Consider the following 13,338-nt stretch of genomic DNA (forward strand, 5'->3'; position numbering starts at 1 on the left):
TTCTAATTTCGGCGAATACCACTTCTTCTCGCCGAACTGTCTGAATGCATGAGTGCCAAAATTTTGGGTCCTGTTTCAAATGGAAAAGTTTGTTATTTGTTTGTTTATACCATAGCTCTGTCCATTGTACATGGTATGCTGTTTGAATTATAATTTTATAATCAGAAACTGGAATAAAGACAGAGGTTAAGTCTAACGTTGACAGATTTTTAGCAGAAATATCAGCCAGCTCGTTCCCTTTAATGCCTGAATGTGCTGGAATCCAGTAAAAGTTCACTCGTTGCTGACGATCTTCAATTTTCAACAGCAAATTGCTGATTTGATTTAAAACAGGGTGATCCTTATGAGAGAGATTCGGCATTGCTCTAATTGAGCTGAGAGAGTCAGTGTAAACTAAATATTTTGCAGATGCGTGAAGAGTCAAATTTTCTAGAGATAATTGATGATGATAATGATTTTGATTTTATTGGCGCAAAAACAACTGAGGTTATACTGCGCCAAGAAAATATTAAAATATCAATAAAGATAAATTCTGGTAACCTTTAAAAAGGTTACCTCGACAAATTGTTATTTATATATATATATATATATATATAAAGCAGTATAAGTTTAAAAGTAAGTGAACCAATTTATATATGTGTATGTATTTTAATGGCTTGTAAAAACTTATAAACTGCTGACACGTGGTCGTTGTCTGATAAAATCTGACTGATGGTATAAGGCCCAGTCGGATGAGTAAAAGCTGTAAAATATATTTTGCGAAAATGGGTAAATTAACGCAATCTATTAAAATATGCTTTATTGATAAAATGGTGTCGCAAGACTCAACATAGGAGGGTCATCTGCCCTCAGCAGAAACGATTGTGTCAGATGACAGTGTCCTATGCGGAGTCGAGCAAGAACAACTTCCTCGCTCCGATTACTGCGCAGACCAGACTGCCAAGTTTCTATTACAGGCTTTATTTGATATAATTTACTTGTTCTCTCTCTATGCCATAGTTCTTGCCATTGGGAATATATCTTGTTGTTGCGTATTATTTGCCTGTTGTCTGTATAGGGGACTGACAGGCAACGATTATTAGTGGATGTTGCTGATTTGGCTGCAGTGTCAGCCAAATCATTTCCCTTTATCCCAATGTGGCTAGGAATCCAGCAGAAGCGGATATCAAACTTGTATTCATGAAGAGAATGTATCTTCTGCTAAACCCGACAGAGAACTGGATGAGAGTTGTGTCTCAAAGATAATAAAGCCTGTAATACACTCAATGAATCAGAATATATTATTGACCTTTGGCATTGACAACTTCGAATGTGATCCAAGGCTAACTTTATAGCATGCAGCTCTGCAGTGTATATGCTGGATTTAGGAAGAATCTGCTGAGATATTATAGTGTCCGGAAAGACAAAAGCAGATCCTACGCACGATTCAGACTTCGACCTGTCTGTGTAAACCGGCAGGAAGTCAGAGTGCTCAGCTCGCTGTGCAGAATACAGCTGCTGGTAGACAGATGATGGAGTATCAGGCTTTACCCATTTCTTAAGGGAAAAGTCACATGATGGGGTATGAGCATGCCAGGGTGGAAGAGTTTCTTTTGGTGTTTGTGCAACCTTGTCTACCACGAGGTTAAACTCTCTGAGTAGCCCTTGGACACGAATACCAAAAGGTCGGTTGGCAGTCTGACGCATATTGTACAGGTTTTCCCAACGTCGCTCAAAAACGGATGTCTACGTAGGATGGTCTGGCAGGGATTTCAACTTTAAAGCATAGTTTAAAGACAAGTGCTTACGTCGAAGGGAAAACGGTGGTTCGTTTGCTTCGACGTATAAGCTCTGGACAGGAGATGTTCGAAATGCTCCAGTAGCAATACGGATAGCCTGACGGTGGACAGGGTCCAGCCATCGAAGGACACTGTCTCTGGCTGAGGAGTATACCTGGGCCCCATAGTCTAATTTTGATCGTACAAGTGCACGATAAATACATAGTAGGGTGCACCTGTCTGCTCCCCAACACGTAGATGAGAAAGAGCGAAGAATATTTAGTCCCCTCGTGCACTTTGTACGAAGTTGATGAATATGTTCTAAAAATGTCAACTTTTTATCAAACACAAGTCCCAAGAATTTTGTGTCTGACACTACTGGAATAGCATTTTGTGTGAGCCTTAATTCAGGTTCAGGATGAAGATTACGTTTACGACAAAAGTGTACGCAAACGGTCTTCTCCGGCGAGAACCTGAAGCCATTTGCAAGTGCCCAGGAATTCAGGCGATTGATGGCTTGTTGCAGTTGTCTTTCAATAACCCCCATGTTGCAAGACTGACAGAATATGCTAAAGTCATCAACATAGAGGGTGCTGTTTACAGGTGGAGGAAGCTGTTCTGTAATAGAATTTACTTTGATTGCAAAAAGCGTGACCCTTAATACTGATCCTTGTGGTACTCCCTTCTCTTGGCAGAAGGGACGAGAGAGTGAGGATCCAACACGAACTTGGAAAAATTGATTGGCTAAAAAGTTTTTTATAAAAATGGGGAGATGCCCTCTAAGACCAAGGCTATGCAAATCTTTTAAAATGCCAAATCTCCAAGTTCTAGAGCTAATTGAATTGCATATAATTCCGCTGAAAAGCTGCTGTACTCAGGTGAAAGAGTGGCTGATATGATAGCAGAGGGAAACACTGCTGCTGCTCCAACAGTTGAATGAGATTTGGAACCATCAGCATATATCGGTAAGAAGTCAAAATAGTTGAATATGGCAAGCATGGAGTTGTTGTACATTTAGATACGGTAGACGATTCTTTCCCCATTGGAGAAAATAATTATTGCAAGCCGGTTGAGGAAAGGGAATCCATGATGGGTGAGAATAATTCTTTCTCTGCTGCCTACTGTAGAGAGGAACATTCCAATGTTGTGTTATTTCAAGGAGCCATAGGCCTGCTGGTCGTATTTTCTTTTGTTTATTTCTATAGAGATTGTGAAATGGTGAATTAAAGAGATATGGTTAAATGGGGTGTGGAGAACAGCTTCGTATTCTGACTGCATATTTAAGTAGTAACATTTTTCTGCGGAAATACAGAGGAGACTCATGGGCTTCAATATATAGAGTATAGGTGGGAGATGTCCTATAAGCACCAAGGGCAATCCTCAGTGCATTGTGTTCTACAGGATCGAGACAGCGCAATACACTCTTTCGAACATGAATCATAAACTGGGGCACCGTAATCCAAACGAGATCTAATCAGTGCTCTATATAAGAGCAGCAAAGTTGTACGATCTGCTCCCCAAGACTGGTCAGATAGAGCTCTTAGCATGTTCAAATATTTCAGACAGGTAGTACGTATTAATGTGCTCAAAGAAGTTTGATTTGCTGTACAGTATCAATCCCAAGAATCTAATATTGTTGGCAATCGGGATGGTGGAATTTGATATCCGTAGTTCAGGGTCTATATGTAATTTACGTTGATTGCAAAAGTGGGTCGCAAATGTTTTCTGATGGGAAAGCCGATATCCACTGAACTCGGCCCATTTTTGAATTTTATTGAGGGACATTTGCAATTGTCATTCAATAGATCTTATGCTCTGAGAATGGCAAGAAACGTAGAGATCGTCAGCATAAAGATAAGCTTCTACATATTTGGAAGTTCTTTCAAGATGAAATCAATTCTAAGGGCAAATAGGGTTGCGCTCAATACCAACCCCTGTGATACTCCTTCTTCCTGCAAGTATATAGAAGAAAAGGAGTTTTGGTATCGAACCTGGAAAGAGCGGCTTTGGAGGAAGTTCCTAATAAATATAGGCAAGTTGCCGCGTTGACCAAGATTATGTGGGTCACTGAGAATGCCATACCGCCAGGTAGAATCAAATGCCTTTTCTATATCAATGGAGACCATGACAAGGTGTTCGTTTTTCACAAAGGCATTGCAAATTTCAAATTCGGCCTTGATCATCAGATCTAGAGAGGACCTATATTTTACGAAAGCTATGTTGACAATTACTCAGTAGTTGTTGAGTTTCGATGATCCAGGTGAGTCGACTGTGGATCATTTTTTGAAGACAACTTGACAGAGAGATCGGCCTGTAACTATTAAGACTGGAAGAATCCTTTCCAGTTTTCAAAAAGGCCAAAACTGTAGCATGGTGCCAAGAGGTTAGATAAATATTTTCCAGGAAGATCCGGTTAAAGAACACTAGCAGCATGTGTAAGTTTTTCCCATCGACATGCTGCAGCATGACGTAATATATGCCATCTGGCTCAGCTGCACTGTTTCGTGTTCTTCTGATGGCTTGTAAAAGTTAACAATATTCAAGTGGCTGATTATACGGAACTGATAGTGACGTTCTAAAGTTGATGAGCCTCTGTTCGGTGGTGGACTTAATTTTTTGGAATTTCGGAGTGTAGTTTGATGCAGCTGAGACTTGGGCAAAGGTTTTACCCAAGGTATTCACTATATATCTAGAGGACTAGAGAGTTCTTGCCCATTGTATGAAAGAGTTGGCGAAGGGATGATTGGAAACTTCCCAGAAAGCTTAAAAGAATGCAATAGAATCTTTCTATAGATTTGGTTTGGTTTGGTTTTTATTGGTGCATTAGCAACTAAGGCTATAATGTGTCAAGACCAGGTAATATATAAAAATTTAACTTCTCAGTGACCTAATTAGTAAGGCCACCATGTCCAGATATATAATAACAAATATAAAAAAAAAAATTAATCAATAAAGAAATAACAATAGCATATAAATTTTAAATACAAGTAAAAACCTTTATTGATTTAAAATAGCTAAAAACAGCAGACACATTGTCATTGTCGGATAAAATCTGACTGAGTGTATACGGCTCAGTCAGATGACTAAAAGCGGTAAAACAGATATTGCTAAAATCTGGACAGTCAACTAAAATGTGTCTGATGGATAAAATTGTGCCACAGGACTCACACATAAGAGGGTCATCAGCCCTAAGCAAAAACGAATGAGTCAAATGACCATGTTCTATGTTGTTCCTGGCAAGAACAACTTTCTCCTTATGATTCCTGCGCAGATTAGACTGCCACGGTTCAATTACAGGCATTATACGATATAATTTATTCGTAGTCTGTCTATTCCACGAATCTTGCCATTGGGAGTGTATCTTCTCGTGTATTATTTGCCCGTAGTCTGTATAGGGGACTGAGAGGCAGCAGTTATTATTGGGAATTGCTGATTTGGCTGCTGTGTCAGCCAAACCATTTCCCATAATCCCGATGTGGCTGGGAATCCAGCACAAGCAGATATCATATTCACGTTCATGGAGAAAGTGAATCTTCTGCTGAATACAAGACAGAACCGGATGAGGATTATATCTCACAGATATTAAAGCCTGTAACACGCTCAGAGAGTCGGAATATAAAATGAACCGTTGGTATTGGCATTTACCAATGTGATACAAGGCTAAATCTATAGCGTGCAGTTCTGCAGTAAATATACTGCATTGAGAGGGAAACTGCTCCGATGTAGTGGTATCTGTAAAGACAGCAGCAGATCCCACATATGATTCCGATTTCGAACCATCTGTGTAAACTGGCATGAAGTCAGAATGTTCAGCTCGGTGTGCTGACTAAAGCTGCAGGTAGATAGATGTGTCCGACTTTCCACAATTTCTAAGGGACAGATCACATGCCAGGACATGAGCATGCCAGGGTGGAAGGGGTTGCTTTGGTGTTTGGGCAACCTTGTCTACCTTAATATTAAGTTCTTTGAGTAGCTCTTGGAGACGAATACCAAAAGGATGATTGGTAGTTTTACGGGTGTTGTACAAATTTTCCCATCGTGGCTCAAAAACGAATGGCCACGTAGGATGGTCTGACAGGGATTTCAGTTTTAAAGCGTACTTTAGAGACAACTGCTTACGTCAAAGTGATAACGGTGGTTCATTTGCTTCGACGTATAAGCTCTGGACAGGGATGTTCGAAATGTTCCTGTAGCGATACGGAGAGCCTAATGATGGACAGGATCCAGCCAACGAAGTACACTGCCAATGGCCGAATTGTATACCAGGGATCCGTTTGATTTGATTTGATTTGATTTTCGGTTTATTGGCGCAAAAACAACTAAGGTTATACTGCGCCAAGAAACGATTAAAATAACAATAAAGATAAATTCTGGTAACCTTTAAAAAGGTTACCTCGTCAAATTGTTATTTATATATGTGGGTATATATTAATCGCTTTTAAAAATTTAAAAACTGCCGACACGTGGTCGTTGTCTGATAAAATCCGACTGAGTGTATAAGGCTCAGTGGGATGAGTAAAAGCGGTAAAATGTATATTGCGAACATGGGTAAAATGAACGCAATCTATTAAAATATGCTTTAGAGTTAAAACGGTGTCGCAAGACTCGCACATAGGAGGGTCATCCGCCCTCAGCAGGAAAGAATGTGTCAGATGACTGTGACCTATGCGGAGTCGAGCAAGAACAACTTCCTCGCTCCGATTCCTGCGCAGACCAGACTGCCAAGTTTGTATTACAGGCTTTATTTGATATAATTTATTTGTTCTCTGTCTATGCCATAGTTCTTGCCATTGGGAATATATTTTGTTGCATATTATTTGCCTGTAGTCTGTATAGGGGACTGACAGGCAACGATTATGAGTGGGTGTTGCTGATTTGGCTGCAGCGTCAGCCAAATCATTTCCCTTTATCCCAATGTGGCTAGGAATCCAGCAGAAGCGGATATCAAATTTGCATTCATAAAGAGAATGTCTCTTCTGCTGAACCCGACAAAGAACTGGATGAGAATTATGTCTCGTAGATAATAAAGCCTGTAATACACTCAATGAATCGGAATATATTATTGACCTTTGGAATTGGCAAGTTCGAATGTGATCCAAGGCTAGCTCTATAGCATACAGCTCTGCAGTGTATATGCTGGATTCGGGAGGAATCTGCTGAGATATTATAGTGTCCGGGAAGACAGCAGCAGATCCTACGCACGATTCAGACTTCGAGCCGTCTGTGTAAACGGGCTGGAAGTCTGAGTGCTCAGCTTGGTGTGCAGAGTAGAGCTGCTGGTAGACGGATGATGAGGTCTCAGACTTTACCCATTTCTTAAGGGAAAAGTCGCACGGTGGGGGATGAGCATGCCAGGGTGGAAGAGTTTCTTTTGGTGTTTGTGCCACCTTGTCTACCATGATGTTAAACTCTCTGATTAGCTCTTGGACACGAATACCAAAAGGTCGGTTGGCAGTCTGGCGGGTATTGTACAAGTTTTCCCAACGTGGCTCAAAAACGCATGCCCACGTAGGATGGTCTGGCAGGGATTTCAACTTTAAAGCATAGTTTAAAGACAACTGCTTACGTCGAAGGGATAACGATGGTTCATTTGCTTCGACGTATAAGCTCTGGACAGGAGATGTTCGAAAAGCTCCAGTAGCGATACGGATAGCCTGATGGTGGACAGGGTCCAGCCATCGGAGGACACTCTCTCGAGCTGAGGAGTATACCTGGGACCCGTAGTCTAATTTGGGTCGTACAAGTGCACGGTAGAGCCGTAGTAGGGTGCATCGATCTGCTCCCCAACGCGTTGAGGAGAGAGAGCGAAGAATATTGAGTCCCCTCGTGCATTTTGTACGAAGCTGACGAATATGTTCGAGAAAGGTCAGCTTTTTATCAAACACAAGTCCCAAGAATTTTGTGTCTGACACTACTGGAATAATATTTTGTCCGAGCCTTAATTCAGGTTCAGGATGAAGATTACGCTTGCGACAAAAGTGTACGCAAACGGTCTTCTCCGGCGAGAACCTGAAGCCATGAGCAAGTGCCCAGGAATTAAGGTGATCAATGGCTTTCTGCAGTTGTCTTTCAATAACCCTCATGTTGCATGACTGACAAAATATGCTAAAGTCATCAACATAGAGGGCACAGTTTACAGTTGGAGGAAGTTGTTCTGTGATGGAATTGACTTTGATGGCAAAAAGCGTGACACTTAATACTGATCCTTGTGGTACTCCCTCCTCTTGGCTGAAGGGACGAGAGAGTGAGGATCCCACACGAACTTGGAAAGATCGATTGGCCAAAAAGTTTTTAATAAAAATGGGGAGTTGCCCCCTAAGGCCTAGGCTATGAAGATCTTTTAATATGCCAAATCTCCAAGTTGTGTCATACGCTTTCTCCATGTCAAAGAACACCGACACCAAGTGTTCGCGTTTTAGGAAAGCATCCCGGATGGATGCTTCCAATCTAATAAGATGGTCCAAGGTGGACCGGTTCCTTCGGAAGCCGCACTGAATGTTGGAGAGAAGGTCATTTGATTCGAGATACCATATTAAACGAGAATTAACCATTCTCTCCAGGATTTTGCACAGACAGCTGGTCAGAGCAATAGGACGATAATTGGTGGTGACTTTTGGATCCTTTCCTGGCTTAGGAAAGGCAAGAACGATTGCCTTTCGCCAGGAATCCGGAAACTGCCCCTCAGTAAAGATTCTGTTATACAGAAGGAGCAGACAATCCATAGAGTTTGGTGAAAGATGTTTAATCATTTCATAATGGATGCCATCTGGTCCAACAGCACTTGCTTTGGAAAGAGTGAGGGCTCTTTTCAGTTCCTCTATAGTGATTTGTTTTGTTTGGATTTTTTTGGCGCACTAGCAACTACGGCTATGGTGCGCCAAGACTAGGTAATATTTAAAAATTTTTTTTTTTTTTTTTAAATTCTCGGTGGCCTAATTAGTAAGGCCACCATGTCCATATATATAATAACATTGATATAAAAAATAAATCAATAAAAACGTAACAATAACATAAATTAAATACAATTAAAAACTTTTATTAATTTAAAATAGATAAAAACAGCCGACACGTTGTCATTGTCAGATAAAATCTGACTGAGTGTATACGGCTCAGTCAGATGATTAAAAGCGGTAAGACGGATATTGTTAAAATCTGAACAGTCAATTAAAAGGTGTCTAATCGTTAAAACTGTGCCACAGGACACACACATAGGAGGGTCACCAGCCCTCAGCAAAAACGAGTGAGTTAAATGACTGTGTCCTATGCGGATCCGGGCAAGAACAACTTCCTCCTTACGATTCCTGCGCAGACTAGACTGCCACGGTTCAATTACAGGCTTTATACGATATAATTTATTTCCAGTCTGTTTATTCCACGATTCCTGCCATTGGGAATGAACCTTTTGATGTACTATTTGCCTGTAGTCTGTATAGGGGACTAGCAGGCAGCGGTTATTATTGGGAATTGCTGATTTGGCTGCGGCGTCAGCCAAATCATTTCCCCTAATCCCAATGTGGCTGGGAATCCAGCAGAAGCGGATGTCATATTCGCGTTCATGGAGAACGTGAATCTTCTGCTGAATGCTAGACAGGACTGGGTGAGGATTATACCTCACAGATATTAAAGCCTGTAACATGCTAAGAGAGTCGGTATATAAAATGAACCGTTGGTATTGGCATTTACTAATGTGTTCCAAGGCTAACTCTACAGCGTGCAGCTCTGCAGTAAATATGCTGCAATCAGAGGGAATCTGCTCTGATATAGTGCTGTCTGTGAAGACAGCAGCAGATCCCACATATGATTCTGACTTCGAACCGTCTGTGTAGACTGGCGCGAAGTCGGAATATTCAGTTCGGTGTGCTGAATGAAGCTGCAGGTAGACACATGATGGCGTGTCCGACTTTCCCCAGTTTCTAAGCGACAAGTCGCATGCCGGGACACGAGCATGCCAGGGTGGAAAGGGTTGCTTTGATGTTTGGGCAACCTTGTCTACCTTGATATTAAGTTCTTTGAGTAGCTCTTGGAAACGAATACCAAAAGGACGATTGGCAGTCTTACGAGTATTGTATAAATTTTCCCATCGTGGCTCAAAAACGAATGGCCACGTAGGATGGTCTGGCAGGGATTTCAGTTTTAAAGCATACTTTAAACACAACTGCTTACGTCGAAGCGATAACGGTGGTTCGTTTGCTTCGACGTATAAGCTCTGGACAGGAGATGTGCGATATGCTCCAGTAGCAATACGTAGGGCCTGATGATGGACGGGGTCCAGCCATCGCAGGACACTGTCTCTGGCTGAGGAATATACCTGGGACCCATAATCTAATTTGGATCGCACAAGTGCACGGTAAAGCCGTAGAAGGGTGCATCGGTCTGCACCCCAAGATAAGGAGGAAAGCGAGCGGAGCATATTAAGGGCTCTTGTGCACTTTGTGCGGAGTTGACGAATGTGATCCAAAAAGGTCAATTTTTTATCGAATATGAGTCCCAAGAATTTTGTGTTCGCTGCTACTGGAATAGCATTTTGTCCGAGCCTTAATTCAGGTTCAGGATGAAGATTACGCTTGCGACAAAAGTGTACGCAAACGGTCTTCTCCGGCGAGAACCTGAAGCCATTAGCAAGTGCCCAGGAACTTAGACTATCAATGGCTTTCTGCAGTTGTCGTTCAATAACCCTCATGTTGCACGACTGGCAAAAAATGCTAAAGTCGTCAACATAGAGGGCACCCCTCTATAGTGAATGCCCCGTTGTAGGGATAGAGGCCCTTGGTCTTAAAATTAAGTGCTTGCTTTTCCAGTTTATGTTTAAGGACCAGGAACTCTGGGGAATACAAAGATGTTGCAGAGATGTTAGAGAATGTTTCCCCAAGAGCATTGGCTATTGCAGTTGGATCTGCAATAGCGCATCCATTATAATCTAGGATTGCAGAAGGGTGGGAGGTATATTTTCCCTTCATTTTCCGGATTTTATCCCAGACTACCTTAGAGTTGGTAGACTGGTTAATAGATGATGTGAAACGGATCCACGATTCCTTTTGACTCTGACGACGGATGTAGCGTGCTTTTGCTCGTGCACGTTTGAAGGCTATAAGGTTGTTCGTGGTAGGATATCGGCGAAATATCCCCCACGCTTTGTTTTGAGCCTTTTTTGCTGCTGTGCATTGTGAATTCCACCAAGGTTTGGGAAATGGTGGAAACCGGGCTGATGTTTTTGGGACAGCATTAGCAGCTGCTTGGACGATGATTTCTGTGATGTACTTTACTGCATCATTGATCGGCTCTTGACTGACTGTGCTAAGATCGAAATTTGCCTGATGTCGGAAGGCAGTCCAGTCAGCCTGATCAATCTTCCACCGTGGTAACCTAAAAGGAAGACATGGTCTCCCACTGTGTAACAAGGTTATCACAGGGAAGTGATCGCTTCCGTATAGATTCTCCTCCACTTCCCAAGTGAGTGAAGGGAGTAGAGAAGGGGAGCAGATAGAGAGATCAATGGCAGAAAAGGTACGGGTAGGCGTATGGAAGAAGGTGTTTGTTCCAGTATTTAGAAGGGAAAGGTCGTTGTCATTGAGCATACGCTCAATGACTCGTCCCCTTCCGTTGATGTTAGCACTACCCCACAGGGTGTTATGTCCATTCATGTCCCCGAGAAGTAAGAAAGGGGGAGGCAACTGCGTTAGAAGATCATCAAGGTCTGCCTGGGAGATGTCAGTCCCAGGTGGCAAATAGATAGAGCACACAGTTAATAAAAATCCCACCGTAAGGCGAATTGCAACAGCCTCTATGCTGGTTGTAATTAGCAAGGGCTGCACTGGGGTATGGTTACCCAAAAGGATAGCCACTCCTCCATGAGCAGGACCATCCGCAATTCTATCCTTACGAAAGATTGTGATGTTATGCATGGTGGGATCATCATTTGCCTTTAGATAAGTCTCCTGCAAGCAAAAGCAAACTGGCTCGTGCTTTTGCAGGAGAGCCTTGAAGTCATCTGTATTTCGCCGGAATCCACGACAATTCCATTGTAGGAATTTAGCCATTATTTTGGCTTGGTGGGTCCATCAGGCGGCTTCCGAGGTGCTGAGGGCTTACTTTTATCAGTCTTGGCTTTATCTTTTTTGGGGAAGAATGGACGATGTCCCGTGTCCATTTCTTCCTCCGCAAAGAGTTCCAAGACTGATTCATCCTGTACCTCCTTGTTCTCTACATCCATTCTTTCTGTTGTTACTTCAGGCTCTTTACCACTTGGTTTTGGTAGTGGTGGAGCTCTAGGAGGTACGGATATAGGAGTGGCAACTGACTGTGTTTTTTTGGTGGGCTTTTGAGAACTCAATAAATAGCGTGCAATCGGGGTGAATGACTCTCTTGGTGGTATAGTCATCTCAGTTTGTGTCCCGATAGTGCTCTTAGCAGAAACCTTCTGGGCATATGAAGGTTTCCCGCTATTTACTGGTTGGATACGTTTTCTGGCCTCTGGGTAGGAAATATTCAGCTCTGTTTTCAGTTTTTGGATTTCTTTTTCGTCCTTCCACTGCTGGCATGCTCTTGAGTAGGCGGGGTGCTCACCTTGGCAGTTAACACAGGTGGGTTTTGGAGCTGTACATTCCTTGCTCTCGTGGTCTTTCACACCACATCGAGCACAGGCAGGGTTACCACGACAAGATGTTTGTGAGTGGCCGTATTTTTGGCATCTAAAACACCGCAGTGGGTTTGGGATATAAATCCTCACTGGGCAGTTTAGATAACCTGCCTTGATGGAATTTGGAGGCCGTGGGGTGTTAAACGTGAGGATGAGAACTCGGGTAGGGACGAGATTCCCATCCTTCCGTATCGATATTGTCTTTACAGCTGTCACTCCTTGGTCTTTCAATTCAGAGCAGATCTCTTCTTCAGAAACATGTAGAAGGTCCCACTCTGAAATGACGCCTCTAGAAGAGTTCAAAGCTTTGTGGGGGGTTACAATGATAGGTATTCCCCCTATTGATGTGGCGTTCAGGATTTTTTCCGCCTGTTTAAAATTGGTAGCTTCGACCAAAAGGTCGCCAGAACGCAGTCTTTTTACCGTTTTAGGTGACCCTGCCAACCCTTCTAATCCTTTCTGGATGAAGAAGGGTGACATCTTTCCAATGGACTGCTCTCCGGTGGAATGGAGAATGAGATAAAGAGGTGTAACTGATGGTGGTTGTTTATCCTCAGTTCTGGCTCGTTTGGCAGAGGTGTTATCTGCGTCATCATCTCGATTAGGTAGGGGCCTTGTTGGGGCCCCAGAAGAAGGATTTAAATTACTCATATGAGTAAAGAGAAAATGTCTGATGCCTAAGTACCTCACCCACCACGGAGCCCTACGAGGGGACGCCCACTCGTGAACTAGCAGGTACTGCGTACACGAATGGGACGCCGAGTTCGCTTAGAGCACCATACCCACGTTACCAATAAGTCTTTATCCCGTCCCAGGACCAAAGGGAGGGAGACTTATTGGAACGCAGTTGACCCTAGCAGTATAAAACCACCCGCCGATTGATCCCAGTCGGGCCGGTCCGGGACCACCCGTCTTGTCGAAGCAGGGGCCAAAGTGGTGTATTGA

The 13,338-nt window shown here is 42.8% G+C and overlaps 1 protein-coding gene across 1 annotated transcript in view; it reads right to left on the minus strand.

Annotated features, from left to right (window-relative positions):
• LOC150085794 (protein Skeletor, isoforms B/C-like) overlaps nucleotides 1-13,338 on the minus strand; it is a 715,869-nt gene that overhangs the window by 369,932 nt on the left and 332,599 nt on the right. The gene's annotated exons all lie outside the window — the stretch shown is intronic.

The sequence above is a fragment of the Mastigoproctus giganteus genome, chromosome 5 (genome assembly GCF_048544385.1).
Source record: "Mastigoproctus giganteus isolate SK-2022 chromosome 5, ASM4854438v1, whole genome shotgun sequence".
Taxonomy (NCBI): Eukaryota; Metazoa; Arthropoda; class Arachnida; order Uropygi; family Thelyphonidae; genus Mastigoproctus; species Mastigoproctus giganteus.